Genomic DNA, 13121 nt, shown 5'->3' with positions numbered 1-13121 from the left:
TGTTTGGGGGATAGAGTATTGTGCAAAGTGCCCATCCATTCCCCTCCCAATCTAGCACCTCACAAGTCTACCAGTGGGCTTCCTCCAGGGGCGGCTTCCAGCATTCAGGAGGACCAGTGCTTTGTGGAATCAGAGAGTATTTCTCCACTTAGTGTTGAAAGACTTCAATGTGAATAGAGGAAAATGGATATTCAGTATTCGAGTGACTTCAACCACTGTACCTCCCTCCCAGCCTCTCTCATTCCCTTTCCATTCATTAACGTGAATAACTACTGAATCCCTAGGCCCCTACTTGTCAGTGCATGAAACCTTAGTCTTGCAGTCTAGAAGCTGTTTCTCTTATTTCCAAACATCTATTTGAAGCTGAGTCCTAAAAGCACAGTTTACATTTTGCCAGAAATAGGACCTCTGCTGAGTAGCATGGAACCTCGCTCATATATCTACCATCCATGGGCATTCCATGCTCTGCATATTTGTCTATCCACGTTCCACACCATAGAAGGGACTTCCTGAGAACAGAACAAAATGATCTTTTCTAATCCCCCAAGACCACGTATTCTGTTGATCCATGGTATGTGATCTACACATATTTAAGTAAATGAGTAGTTTTCTTGTGTTAAAAGTTATACCCATTTCCCTAAACTATAAGAGATTCACTTAGAAATGTATTTCAAGATAAATATTTTTTTAAATGTCAATGTAATGATGCCTAATGATAATCTGCTATACTCATAGATTGGTGCCTAGCCCAGCTGTCATCAGAGAGACTTCATCCAGTAACTGGTGGAAACAGATGTAGAGCTCCACAGCCAAACATTGGGCTGAGCTCTGGGAATCCTGCTGAAGAAAGGGAGAAAGGATTGTAGGAGCCAGAGGGGTCAAGGACACTACAAGGAAACCCACAGAATCAACTAACCTGGGCTCATAGGGGCTCACAGAGACTGAACCAACAACCAAAGAGCCTGTGTGGGACTGACCTAGGCCTTCTGCATACATATGACAGTTGTGTAGCTTGGTCTTCTTGTGGGAATCCTAACAGTGGAAGCAGGGACTGTATCCAACTTTTCTGCCATCTTTTGGGACCCTGTTCCTCATACTGGGTTGCCTTGCCCAGTCTTAATACAAGGGGAGGTGCCTAGGCACTTTACTGCAATATGATACACCATGTTTGGTTGATATCCATGGGAGGAGGTCTGCCCTTTTCTGAATAGAAATGGAGGAGGAGTGGATGGGGTGGGGTGGGGTGGGGCAGAGGGGAGGTGGGAAGGAGGGGCTAGGAGGAAAAGAGGGAGGGGAAACTGCAATTGGGATGTTAAAATAATAACAATAATAATAACAAATCATTAAAAATATTTTTAAAAATGGAGCTCACAGGGCTCCATTCCACCCGTGTTTTGTTGACTTCTGCTTCTCACGTGTGAGCTTTGCCTGGGCTTGTGGAGGCTGAACGGTTTGATGAGAACATGTTCATTCTGCCCCAACTCCCACTTCCTCAAAATCAGTCACTTTAGTGAAAAAGAGACAAGGGGAAAAGTCAAACTCTTTGTTAGTACTTGGCAAAATTAAACGACTGACTTACTAATGAAGGATTTCTATTTTCAACCGTTTCAATAGCTTCAGGCAAATACTTTAACTAAAGTCGGTATGGACCTTGTTTAGTCGCAAATGCTGGTTTAACTTTACCTCTGTCGAGTTGACTCAAAGGGGCACCAGGAAGGGAAGAGCCTCCTCAACAACCTGACAATGAGGAGGGAAGTTTTCCACTCTGTGTAGGATTTTCTCCAGGACATTCGGGGAAAGGACAAGAACTACTCTCTGCTAAAGAAAAACACCTTATAGAAGAGACCGAAGCCAGCAGACTGTGCTATTCCTCTTGAAGCATTCCTAGATTACACAAGCGTTCAGTTATTAATTTGCTTTCTCTGGCACAAATCCCACCGATCCAGCAGAGCTGAGCATGTGTGGGTGCCAAATCTGCATTTGTGATCCTTTTGTAACCTTCTGAAGCCAGATCTTAAAACAAGAATTGCATAGCTTTGCCAGTTTTCCACGCCCACCAGCCTCCGGGTGACTAATAGGTACCACCTGAACATTGACTTTCCTGACTCCTGACCATTCACTGTAGTTCATTTCACAGATGAGGAAACTGAGGCCACATCCCTCACAGGGTTGCTGGAGTCTCCAAAGAGATCACTCATTGAAATGCCTTTTACCTGGGCTGACTCAGAGGTGCTCCGTGAATACAAGGTAGCCCATCCTTCAAGCTGCCCATGCTGACACACTGCCTCTCTGGAATTCTGTGGACATTCCTCCTGCCTTTCCGCCTACCTTTGTCACTGTCCTGACTGCCCTCAAGTCCCAAGCCATGTCTCTGTCTCACAGCACCTTACTCAGTAGACAGTCAATAAATGTTGACAGACTGGCTGGGTGCCCAACTAGCTGAGATGGCATCTTTGACCAAGGACAAGCGCCCTTCAGAGCCTTTATTTATTGCTTAATGTCAAGTGGTGCCATCAACATGATATAATTTTTCCTGAAATGCATAGTGAGAGTTAAAGAAGTCAAAATTATTGGAGAGTATTGACAATTATCACTAGCTTATCAGCAGCACTAAGACTTGAGTTATGTCTCACAGATGCATCTAACCGTGGCTTTAACTAACTGTCCTCAGTCATTATAATGACATTTATATGCTTATGAGGGAATTTTCAACTGTGGTGTATCTCCTGTTACTTTAATGTAGTAAAAAGTCAAAAAGTAGGTGCAAGAGCCAATTTTATGCTTTTTAATAAATGATGAGAATAAACCAACCAAAGCATACCCCCCATGTGAATATATGCTTTCTTTTTGGCAAATTGTTAATAAGCCTTTGAACCAAAATGAAGGTATCTCTATCCCAATCTGCATACATCATCATTTTCACCTATATGATTTGCAAGACGATGAGGGAGAAATATATTTAAGTTCTATCAGGCCTTTGGGCAGCTTTTACTTTAGTAAAATATCAGATGAACACACACACAAACACATACATCAAGAACATAGTAAATCTAGTTTTATGAAGCTTATGAAATTATGAGATGGTTTTGAGTTTTAGAACAGCCCACCCATTTGTCAGTTGTTCCTGCTTGCCATAAAAAAAAAAAAAATCTCCATCCCTATTTCTTTCTAAATACTCCCTTAGTACTGCCAGTTGGGTTATCATGGCTTTGCACTTTTGTTTTTCTGTTCATTTGGGATAAAGTCTTTGAGTGTAGCAATATTATTGAACTCATTTCTGCTTAGGTCTCAAGTTTCCGTAGCTGCTCTATTACCAAGTGGCAGTGCACCCCATAGGCACAATAAATAAATAATACAACACCGAAGCTCTAACAAATCACAAAATGTATTATTAAAAAATTAAGAAATAAATATCCCCCCTCTTACTTAAATAGAGATTGATTTTATCATGTGGAATGCTGAGGAGAGCTGCTGTGAGATCTATTAAAGCCTGGGGACATGCAAAATGCTCTGGAATGGGCATTTTGCTCCCTCAGCTGGAGGGGGAAAGCCCTTCCACTGAATGGATGTATTTGTGGGATGGAAGCTGCTATTCTCTGTTTGTCCACAAGCCAGGTGTGATGCACTGCTGGCCTCATCGTGTGCGGGCAGTAGGACCTCCAGGACACATCTGTCTTTCCTAAGCACAAACCATTAGTCTGGGCTCAAGCGATGAAGACAAATGCTTTTCAGAAACTGAAGTTGGAGAGGTACCGTCTCTCTGCTTTAACTTTCGATCTCGATGCTGGCTTCCAAAAAGATGTTCTCAACCCAGGATTCTGCCAAGCATCCTCCAAAGTATTTTACCGAATGAGGAGAAGATGCTGCAGGATCGGTACACAAGGTGGGCGCTTCAAGAGGGAAAATTAAACAGGATCTGTTCTCCAAAGATTTGCAAATTATCTGTAGAAAAGAGATAGCACATGTAGTCCCTAGGCTCCCAGGAGGTTGCCCTGCAGATTTGTGTAAGACCTAGTGATTCACCAGCTCCATACAGCCATGAAGATGGTACCACAGTCTCCATTCTGACTTCTCCCTGAAGAGTTTAGTGTTTCTTGGTCCTAACCTTACATGTTCTGGGACCTAGTCAGTCTTGCTGATTTCCCTGCATTCTGGGAAGACACTCAAGACCTCAACATAAGGGGGGGGCGGGGAGACTAACAAATGATCCCATCTTTTCTCCATTGTAGAGTTATGCAACAAGTTTATCCTTGTTACATGTGGAAAGAGCCACTTTGTCTGCTGACCTCACTGCTCTCTGTAAAGGACAACAGCATCCTTTATAGGCTCAAACATCCTCCCACAGCTGAGCGACTCTCTACCTATGGAATAATTCACAAAAGACTACCAGAAATAGTTTACTTGCAGTGAGTAGGTCCATTGACAACAAAGGGTAAAGAAACCCTCTAATTCCAACGGTTCTTGGAAGCACCATTTGCCAGACACATGACAGTCAAATGATTAGGCACCTTGTCTATCCTTCTTAAGCACATAAGGAAATAAAGGGAAGAAACATGGTTAGGATTCAGCATTTGATTTTTCCCATTTTTGATGGAAATTGTTATGCTTTGATTGAGAAATATTCCCCACAGGCACATGCATTTGAACATTCATTTCTCAGCTGGTGCTGTTTTAGGGGAAGGTTATGGGAACTTTTAGGAGGTGAAGCCTTCCTGGAGGGAATCATTGCAAGGGTGGGACTAGAGGCCTTATAGCCTCCCCCCACTTCCAGTCCTTTGCTCTCTCTGTTTCCTGTGTCGGGATAAAGATTTAGTGATCATTCATCATCCAGCAACTGTCGCACCTTCCCTGCCATTAAGGACATGCAGCCCTCTGGAATCATAAGCCAAAAATAAACTCTTCTTTAACTTGCTTTTGATCATGGCATTTTATCACAGCAACAGAAAAATAACTAATTCAGAGTTTTTCTGATCTATATCCAAAATTCCCTGAAGCATGGAGGCATCTAGAAGGCCTGGTCTCCATAGAGACAGACATCTTCATGTCGGGCTGTCTGATAGCTCCTTGTGATTGACAGCAGTTGGTAAGTGAATGGTAGAAGAATGCAGGGGAGACTTTTTACTGTGCCATAGCCGGTGTGGAGCGCTGTTTCCATTCACGTTCTGTTGGCCAGCGCCAGTTGCCTGCTCTTACCCATATTCCAACAGAACTAGGAGTTGTCTGCCCTAGTGCATTGTGAGGAATGCAGCAATAGAAAGTCAAATGACTTGAGAGAACATCTGGTGACATCCCTGAGACATTTACAACTCTGTGTGGATACACGTAAATCATTCCCTAACCTGTGCGGAATACAAAATTCTAACCGAACTCCTGTGAATTCCTGAAGACTTAAATTCTGGAGATGGCCTAGCTTTTGGAGTTCCATGTCTGCCTGCACCCTCCACCCTGCAGTGAGTCAGTGCATAAGGCAGCCTGTTTTAAATGACTCTAGGCACACACCCACACACACTCCGTTCACATAAAGTCCGTATGAATAAGGCAGCTCATACTTAAACTTCAAGGTCTGGGAATTCATGGTTTACTTGCAATGCACAAAGCAAATAAGCCCCACCCATACAAGTCCTATCTCTTGAAAATTTTTTTGGTTTGTGACACTTCCAACAAACATCCAAGTTGTGGAGTCCTTACTGGCCTGATGATCTCCTCTCTTTTCCATTCTTCACTTTTCCTTCTCTCTGCATTCTGGAACAGAGCACATGGTCTTTCTCGGTGTGTACAAGCACAATACCAAACCCACAGCAGTGTATCACAGTATTTTTCCGAGAGGTACTAAGAATGTGTTTACCTACATTGCATCAGGTAACTGTCAGGAAATGTGTCACCCTTTCTAAAGCACTGTCATTGCGGTTCCATTCGGGTACTCAACAACAGCGGTGCCAGGACATGCTCGGAGCAAGAAGATGGTACTGAAGAATACACGAATTCTCTATCTTCGAGGAGTGTCGACCTCCGTGGAGATGGCTGAAAAACAATGTGCTGCCGTCACAGCCAAAGAAGTCTATACAAGGGACTAAGAATATTGCAATGTGGAGTCTGTTCTACCTAGAGTACTCATGAACTTCTGTTCAAAGGAAAGGGGCGACATTTAAACTGAGATGTGTAAGATGGGAAGGGGTTCGCAGTGCAGAGCAAGCATCTCAAGCAGGATGCTCTGGGCCACATCGATAAAGCTGAAGAAAGAGGAGTTCTGAGATGTGAGTCCCTTCCACCACAGCCCCATCCCCAGAGCTCACCTGTGGCTGGGAAGAGGTAAGTACCGGAAAGAAAGAGTGTGTTTCGTTTTACAGTCGTTCTTGCTGCAGCCCATTATGTGTCAGAAGGAAGCACACTCGGAGGCAGAGAGGCAACCGTCTCCTAGTGCAGTCCTTTTGGCATTAAAGAAGACAAAGTGTGAGAGTTGATTTTGTCAAAACAAAAACACAATTCTCACCTCAAAGGGAGTAAGAGAGAGTTTATTCCAGAGCCAAATCTGTGTGGCCCAGAAACACAGATTTAGGTTAGCCCAAATCCACATTACAACATGGAAGCAGTTTTCACGGAATTTTTTGTGGTAATAGAACAAAGAAAGCTATAAATCAAGGCATTTTAAAAATACGTCGATGGAAACATCAGAGAGGCAGGTTCACTAGACTGAAGAATCTTAACCATAGGCCTCCGATGTTACCCGATGGCATTTTTTTTTAGGCCTTTAATTGGTGGAGAATGGAGTTCTATTAAGTTGATACATTCCAAAAGGTTTTCATCTGTAGTCAGGATGTTAGGACCCATAGAGGTGGACAAAGAATGGATCTTTAGGAGGCCAAAGATCATCCACGATAAATTGTAATTAGCCTCTGTAATGGTAATAGTCCAAACTCTACAGTCATTGAAGTTTTAATTGGCCTTTGTAGACAGCTTATTTTCGGGAATTTTCTCATTTGTGGTTTTATATACCAGTACTGCTGAGCCTTGGTGCCTACTTATGTGACCAATACTGCTACGGATGTTTCTGTGAGGGTGTTCGAGGATGAGATTAACATCTCAATCAGTGGGCTCTGAAGACTGGCTTCACAGTGTGGGTGGGCCCTATCCAATCAGCTGAAAGCCTGAGTATCACAAAAGACCACAAGCGAAAGTGAATTATGCAGCAGATGGCCTCCTTAACTTAAATTACAACCGAGGCTTGGCCCCGAGTCTCTAGTCTGCTGACCTGCCCTATGGACGTGGGGCCTGCCACCCTATAACCGTGAACTATTTTGTAAATGTGCCACTGAGCTCCACTCTGTGTCCCAGGCACTCTGCAGGATGCTTTACACACACCATTTCACCCAGTCATCTGATGAAGAGATGGGTTAGACCCATTTTAAAAATGAAGAGCTCAAAACTCAGAGAGTTAAGTAAATTACCCAAGGTCCTACGCTGAATAAACGGCACAGTTGCCTGATGAATTTGTCAGGAACTCGTTTTATTCAAAAGAGTCAAGGAGGGGAAGAAAAGTAGCAGCAGCGGCGGCAGCAGCAACAAAGAAAACCAGATTCAGAGCTTCAGTCTGAAACTCCATTTCGCTGATGGTCAAAGGAAATTCATTAAACCCAGTGAGTTAAAATAACATTTGCAATCTGCGAGGGGGCTTTCTTTTTGCTTATGCGTGGCAATTATATCTTTATACTGCAGAAGCTGGTTTTTAGCTTCCCTATTTGTCTCCATATGCATACTTTTACAGCCAATTGTTAACAGATTAACAACTTTGGGCAAAATCCATCAGCCTGCTTTGCTTTGCCTCTCGTGGCAGTGGCTGGGAGAGTCGGTTGACAGAACAGAGCACAGAGGAGCTGGCTTTGAGTTGAGCAGGCCAAATGTAGCCCCGGCTTCCTTGATGAGCATTCATCCTAACTCTGCTCAGCTCCCCTTCACTGTGCTACAGGACCCTGTTTCAGTAGCCAAAACGAACCATTCTGGTCCTCTGGAATTCCAGGATTCAAAGAAGATTTCACCGGGAAGTGAACACGTCGAAACAACAAAGTAATATCAGAAATTCATCTTATTTGTGTCCAAACCATGCTCCATTTATATATCCATCCATCCATCCATCCATCCATCCATCCATCCATCCATCCATTTCTCACAGCAGTTTCTGCTTACTGATTTCTTGATGTCAGTATTTTAAGATAATCAGCTAAAGTGTTATAACATCTAAAGTTGAGCTTCTTTTCTGGAGTTTACAGTTGTGGAGCAAGTCAATCAAGAGTAGAGGTAATTGAAAATTGAGTCATTCGTTGCTAGGCTTCCAACTTTTGTCCCTACACCCCAGCTTTTAAGGAACAGGAGCTCAGAAAAACTTGAGATTCTTGTGTGTATTCCAAGTGGGAAGGATGCATGGAGAAAGTCCAAGTATTTGAACATATCTGACTTTTATTCTTGTATTTAAGTGGATAATATAATATTTTATTTATTCTTTGAGAATTTTATGTATGCCATGTATTTTGATCATTGTTACCTCTACTCCCTACTCCAGCTCCTCTCATATCCCTCCCAAGTTCTTCCATCTTCAGCTTCTCAGTCTCTCTGTCTCTGTCTCTCTGTCCCTCTTTCACTATTTCTGTTTCTATTTTTCTCTCTGTGTCTTTCTCTGTGTCTGTGTCTGTCTGTCTCTATGTCTCTGTCTCTCACTCTGTCTCTCTCTCTCTCTCTCTCTCTCTCTCTCTCACACACACACACACACACACACACACACACACACACAGAGAGAGAGAGAGAGAGAGAGAGAGAGAGAGAGAGAGAGAGAGAGAGAGAGAGAGAGAGAGAGTCCAATTAGCACTGTCCATATAAACATAGGTGTGAAGCCATCCACTGCAGCATGATCACCTTATCAGGGATGACACCTGATAGTATCCTGCTAAAAAGTCGACACTTCCCAGCTTCTCTTGCAGCTAGACAAGGTCAATGAGATACTGATAGGGAGAGGCAGCAGGAGCGAAACTTGGGCTATGGGCTTCACAGGCCCCATGGGCTCCATGCAGCAACCATTTCCACTCCTCACCCCACTCGCCTATATAGGATTGCAGTCATCTTTTTTCTCAAGCAGACAGTTCAACTTCCCAGGGGAAGAGTCTGTTGCCTCGATGTGTGTACCATAAAATGCGGTCCTGTCTGTTGAAGGTCAAGCTCCTGTCTTTTTCTGCCTCCTGTCCCTTTTAGCTGCCTCAGAAATCTAACAACACCCCTAAAGAAAACCGACTCTTTCTCATAGCAGCCAACAATAACTATCAATAACTCCTCAGATAGTAAGAGCTCATATGGCCTATCCCCATTCGTACTGGTGTGTTCGCTGGTCCGATCATGTGCGGGTCTTGTGAAGGCAGCCACAGCCGCTGTGAGTTCATAAGTGCATCAGTCCCGTCTTGTGCAGAAGACGTTGTTTCACTGACCCATTTTCCCTGACCTCTGGCTCTCACAGTTTTGCTGCGCCTCTTCCTTGGTGATGCTGATAGAATATACTAAAGGAAGGAAGACCCAAAGACAGCAGCACTCAGCTCAACCCCTATGACCCAGAACAAGTCACTGTCATCACATACATGACTCTACGAAAAGGTTAAATAACAAAAGCCTGGAAACCCAGAAAATGGCTCAAGTTCAAGCGCAGTTGCAGAAGCCAAGGGAGAGAGGAACGGTCGGAAGGGTTCCAAGGAGGCTATAGGAGTCAGCTACAGACAAGTGTGCTTTGCATAAGCTGCAAGGGAGAAACACAACTTTGCTTGTCCATGAAATCCCTCACTCGGCTTCATGGCCAGAGTACTGAAGGAGAAAGGATTCACAAACGGTGACATTTTGGAGGAAGCATTTTGCCCCAGGAATCAGCAGAATCCATTTGTCATCTGTGGATGCAGCATGTGGAGAACTGCGCTCACTCACAGATTTGCACTGTCAGGAAGCATTGTGCCGTCACCAAAGGAACAGAAGATGCCAGAAGGGAGTCGCAGAGGAGAGTGAGTCTGCAGGCATGCTGGTGAAGGGAACGATTTATTCCAAGACTACATTTCTAGAATTATCCATGGAAAGCCTCAAATTGCCCAGGACTGGGCATCTTCCTTAGTAGAGGAAGTGGCCTTTCAGGAGGGACCTAACATAGGAACATCAGAGATATGCGGTGTGGGTCAGTAGACAGAAGTGGGTTCCAGGGCAGCAGAGACCCAAACAGGTAAAGGAATTTGAAGGCTTGAGGACAGACAGCATCAGAGTAGAAAGTCACTCTTGCTTAGATCCTGGAACATGAGCAGGCAGGAATTCACCATGCTGCTGGGAAAGGGGAGGAAACACCCCAAGAAGAATGAGGAAAGACAGAAAAAAGAAAACAGGCTGGTTCACTCATCAGTGACTACAGATAAAGACACTGATTTCATTTATCCAGTTTCTTTTACATTAATTCCACATGCCTAGTATACCTGTGGAATCAGCATAATTACCCCTATTTACCAAAGAGTAAACAAAGGCAGTGGAGCCAGTCACCATTGGGCTAGAATTCAAACCCAGTTTCACACCATGCCACATGCTTGCTGAGCTTGCAATAAAAATGTTTATGCTAAAATTCATTGCATATATTTAATAAACCCTTCCTCAGCATAGCAATGTGCCCGGCTGCCATCCAAGACTTTCCGTTTGACATCCAAACTTCTCCAGAGAGTTCTGACACTGTGATTCCATTTCTTCCCCCCATTTTCTCCGTCTCCTTCTCTTCAGCCTTTGGCCATCTAGCTTCTGCCCATCACATTCTCAGATTTATTCCGGCCTCGTCAGAAACAGCCTACGTCTCACGTGGCATATTGAACATGTTCTGGTTCTTATCTGGTTCCACACCAGCCATTGATTTCTCCATCTCACTTTCGTTGGTTTCATGGTTCCCTCTCTTTCTTCACTTCCTCTGCTGGCTGCTTGGGTTGGAAATTCGGCAGGCCTGTTTTCCCTAGCCTCTCCTCACGTGAGAGAGTCTGCCCACACCTGGATATCAGGGACCATTTGCTGGTTCCTAGAGAGGAGATCTGACTTTGGGATTTGTTCCTATTCCAGCATTTTCTGCTGACCACCAGCCACTCTTTTGCTGGTAATAACACATGCTTCTCTTGTCAGGCAGGTCTTCAGTCCTTATTCTCAGCAGAAATGATAAAACTAACTTAGAGGAGAGGGTGTTGTGTGATGGCAGCCTTCTTTCTACTCTCCTCAGTCTAGGAATGGCTCCAGGAATGCACACCAGACCAGCTTGTTCAGGTCTTTTGTTCCACTGTTGAAGAGACAGGGACTCCCTTTGTTGTGCAACCTGGACCAGAAAATAGCTTGAGTTTACTCCAGCCATTCTACTGCCATAAGGAGCAAGTGGAGCCAAGAAAGAACAGAGGAACCAGGAGAAAAAGAAACCTTGATGCCTCACCAGAATCTCTACTTGTTCATGCCTTCTTTCTGCACACTCCAGTCTGGTAATCACTAGCCATGTTACTGGTGTGAAGCGTAAATCTAGTTAATCTTATCAATAAAAACCAGGAGTTAGATATTGGGGTAAAACCTGAAAGATCAGAGAAGCAGAGGAGCAGCCACAGTGACTTCTTACCTCTCCAGATCCTCCAACCAAAAAGGCCAAGATCCTGTCTCCACCCCACCTTATCACTTCCTGTCTCCACTTCCTGGGTGCTGGGATTAAAGGTGTGAGCCACTACTGCCCAGCTTCTATGGTTAACTAGTGGCTAGCTTCACCCTCTGATCTCCAGGCAAGCTTTATTTGTCAGAATACAAACAAAATATCACACAACCCTGGTGAGTACTTTATGTGCTCTAATATAGTTTATATTTATGTAGAATTCAAACAGGCCAGCAAAATGGTTGTAAAGGCACATCCTTCAAAAGTCTGCCCTGAGTTCAATCCCTGGAACCTACGGAGAAAACCAACTCCCCAACACCATATAATTGTCCCCCAACCCCCACACGAGTGCTCTGGCATGCACACACCCTCTTTGCCCTCTTCACATCGGGCACATACAATAATAATAAAGATTTAAAAAAAAAGAGTATAAGCATAAACAACATGTAAAATGATTTACATACATCAGGATAAATGAACTGTTATTGCTAAAAGTAGTTTCATCTTTTTAACTTATTTAATGTGACCGTCAGAAATCTTAAAGCCATATCTGTGGTTTACATTGTATTTTTATTGGACTATACTACTCTGGATTTTGCATTACACAACTTAATAGGGTAGGAGGGGGCATTTTATGCCTGCCTATGACAACTGTAAACAACTGTCTGCAGCCGTAATTTTCTTATAATATGATAAGCAAATATACACCATTCCACTTCTGTCTCTTAGGTACCAGCCTTAATGCAACCATGTAACATAGTAGAAAAGACATCTGTTTGAAAACTAGTAGGGTATCCTTTAAAAGTTGTAAGCAATTTTCTATCTTTACTGGTGTAGACATCAATTCATCTTTAAGAAAGACTTCCTTTGTTTTGGGAAAATAATTGGAAGAAGATCCTTTCTTTGACCCAAAAGCAGAGCAAATGTATGCTCATTATTTTTGAAGTAGATTGTCACCCAATAACCTAGATGCAAATACTTCAAACTGACACATTATAGATTTTGTTTATCATTGCAAATGTATGCATTTTGAGCAAGAGTCTGTCCTTGAAAAGATTTCTGAAGCCAAATTTAATTTTTATAAACCCACTGACTGTGTGATATTCTTTGTTTCTGGTGTGTGTGTGTGTGTGTGTGTGTGTGTGTGTGTGTGTGTGTGTGTGTTCCATCTTAAAATTAGCCATCAGATATCTGCAGCCAAAACCAAATGGAGAGGGGATGGACAGGGAGGCACAGCTTGACCTTAGGCTGGGGAGGGGTGTGTGTGGATCTAAGAGGAACCAGATGGCAAACGCTAAAGGCTAGCCTGGTCTGAAAACCCACATGTGTGATGTTATTTCAGGTGGCATAATCCAGACTTTGGAAGATCCACTGTCAAATTGTGTGACTGCCCTGTCTGGGCACTCAGAGGCAGACCACACAGTGTGGTGAGTTCGTCCGCCCTTGAAGAGACTGC

The 13121-nt window shown here is 43.6% G+C and overlaps 2 long non-coding RNA genes across 3 annotated transcripts in view; one reads left to right on the top strand and one right to left on the bottom strand.

Moving 5' to 3' along the window:
* LOC128113504 (uncharacterized) overlaps positions 1–1227 on the top strand; it is a 45903-nt gene extending 44676 nt beyond the window's left edge. For both annotated transcript variants that reach the window (XR_008219511.1, XR_008219512.1), the window contains one exon: positions 736–1227. This is a non-coding gene — a long non-coding RNA (uncharacterized LOC128113504). The remainder of the gene's footprint in view (positions 1–735) is intronic.
* The window catches only part of LOC128113502 (uncharacterized), a 303408-nt gene that overhangs the window by 142960 nt on the left and 147327 nt on the right, over positions 1–13121 (bottom strand). The gene's annotated exons all lie outside the window — the stretch shown is intronic.

Source organism: Peromyscus californicus, unplaced genomic scaffold (assembly GCF_007827085.1).
Source record: "Peromyscus californicus insignis strain IS unplaced genomic scaffold, ASM782708v3 Scaffold_18__1_contigs__length_77618521, whole genome shotgun sequence".
NCBI classification, from domain to species: Eukaryota; Metazoa; Chordata; class Mammalia; order Rodentia; family Cricetidae; genus Peromyscus; species Peromyscus californicus.
The sequence above is the reverse complement of the archived record's forward strand: the minus strand, read 5'-3'. Positions and strand labels throughout refer to the sequence as shown.